Consider the following 2,441-nt stretch of genomic DNA (forward strand, 5'->3'; position numbering starts at 1 on the left):
ATATACAGGCAGGCAGCAAGGGCTAACCACTCCTCCCGACCCCCCTTCTCACTCACTCACTCTCCCTCTCTGCCCTGTCCCCTGCTTCACCGCCTCCTGTTTGAATCTGTACTCTCTCTCTCTCTCTCTCTCTCTCTCTCTCTCTCTCTCTCTCTCTCTCTCTCTCTCTCTCTCTCTCTCTCTCTCTCTCTCTCTCACAGTCTGTCTCTCTCTCATACACACAGTTTTTTCCTTTCCTATCAGATTGAAGCCTCCAATCTGGAAGTGAAATAATAGTCAGTGGTTTTCTCTTGAACACCTCTATTCTCTCTGTGTTAGCTACTTGTTCTTTCTTTCCACTCTCACTTTCACAAACATCAGCTACAGTAGTTTCCCCTTCACTATCTGTGGCTTTTCCCTGTGTGATCTCAGGGTCATTTCTGTTTGGCAGTGATGAGTCCTGACCTCCTGTCCTCCACCTAGTGGCCAGGACCAGCATGGCTTCACCTCAGGGAGCCAGAAAAGTATGGGACAGCCTGTGAAGACCTCCCAGCTTCTAGAAATTCACTACCTAGCCTAGAGGGGCAAAACTCTTGCAGGCAGTTTAGGAAGGTTAACTACACTGAGTGTACTAAATATTAAGGACATCTTCCTGATATTGGGTTGGTTTTCAGTCCCATTTGCAAAATCCACATTTCAGTTGACTCAAATCCTTCTCTAACTCGTCTGCTTCTCTTTATCTATATTTCCTCCTTTGTGATTGGTTTATAAGGGAAATCAATAAGGGATAATGGTTTTTACCTGGATTCACCCCATCAGTGTCCTTCCTGAAAAGAGTAAATGTCCCTAATATTTTGAATATTCAGTGTATAAGTCAAAGGGTTGCTGGTTCAATGTCCAGTAATGAGTAGTGCTATATATAATATAATACCCACAAGTAAAATAGTAGCCTAATTAATCTGCACCAAAGATAGGTATTCTTAAATTTGAGGCGGCACAGACACTTAACAAGCAATGAAATAACTATAATCAGCATTTGTACACCATTATTCTTGCCAATGTATATGATGTGTTTTAGCTTTTTCTGTATTTTTGTATTTTCTGGACAGTTCTGTTGCCACTTTTGCAGGCAGGTTGAATGGGGCTTTAGGAGACTGACAGGGTGGTCTACAAAGACACAGCTGTGCCGTAGACCACCCCCCTTAGGGCTGATCAATAAGCTGAGGGCTGAATCAATAACTCTGACACAGCAGGGGAGGCAGGGCAAGGCAGGGTTGGTGGGGAGGGCAGGGTTACCCAAAAATCCTGTCAGGAGGAAAAAGAACAGGAAATTGTCAAACACAAATACAGACTGGACCAGATGAGTGTGGATAAAGTCAGACAGATAGAAAGATAATGTAAATGTAGACAGACAAGATATACAGCGATACACACAAAGGTACTCTACAGTTAAGACATAGACATAAAAATTTTCTTCAGCATACTATACACTGTAGTAAATAATTGGTACTTGCACAACATTTACTGTACATGGGCTTATGTGTCCTAAGTGTCTCATGACAGATCTGCATGTGAACATACCAGAGTCTATTGTCCAGCCTCAGTCAATCATCTGCAAGAGCCAAAATACTGTTGACAACTTATAGGGCAAAATTAAAATGCTCTCAGACAGTTTCTGTCAATAATGTGAACAATGATGAGATTGATCTGGGTGACGGGTTCACTATTCATGCAACACTGTAATTATGACTTAAACACCTCTTACACAACCTGAAGAAAGGTGCACTAAGCTGTGTTTACAGTGTTTTATTATAACCATCCTATCAATCATTAGGGGTCCCAGTGATGACAATTGTACCTCTTACTGTACATGCTGTTTACCTTCCAGTGAAGACTGATTCAGCCATACTAACATGTAAAGAATGCTATTTTGCACGGTGGGCCACCAATGAGTCATACAGAATACAGTATGGCTGTGATGCTCCTTTGACGGTAAATGCACAAGAGTTTGACTGTAGCCATCTGCATGAGAAGGTGTGAGTCTGTGTGTATGTGTGTGTGTATGTGTGTATGTGTGTGTGCCTCAGATAACCCCTCACTCAGACCCCTGAATCAGAAGAGGCGGTCACCAGACAAGGGAGTGTGTGTGATTCATTATGAACACATCAGTAAAGACAAGGAGGATGAATCACTAAACATTAGCTATTAGCAATATGTTTCACAAGATCTGTAGGCGGTGGCAGTAAGTGTTGCAAGATGTGTGTAAGTGTGTATGTGTGCACATGCGATATGTACACACACCAGCCCGGCCTGGCCTACAGTGACTCAGGCCTTAACAAGCCCTCCAGATGTTTAACTGTGACACTTAGGGCAGCGGCAGAAAAGGGAACCAGATATCGGATCGCCATCGCTTCTGTTCGTGAGGTCAGTTCCCGAAAATAGACTGAACTGTGGGGGCCGCG

This window comes from Centroberyx affinis, unplaced genomic scaffold, assembly GCF_046629955.1.
Source record: "Centroberyx affinis isolate AG114_WGS23_722 - 3 ecotype Tasmania unplaced genomic scaffold, CSIRO-AGI_Caff_v1 ptg005018l_1, whole genome shotgun sequence".
NCBI lineage: Eukaryota > Metazoa > Chordata > Actinopteri > Beryciformes > Berycidae > Centroberyx > Centroberyx affinis.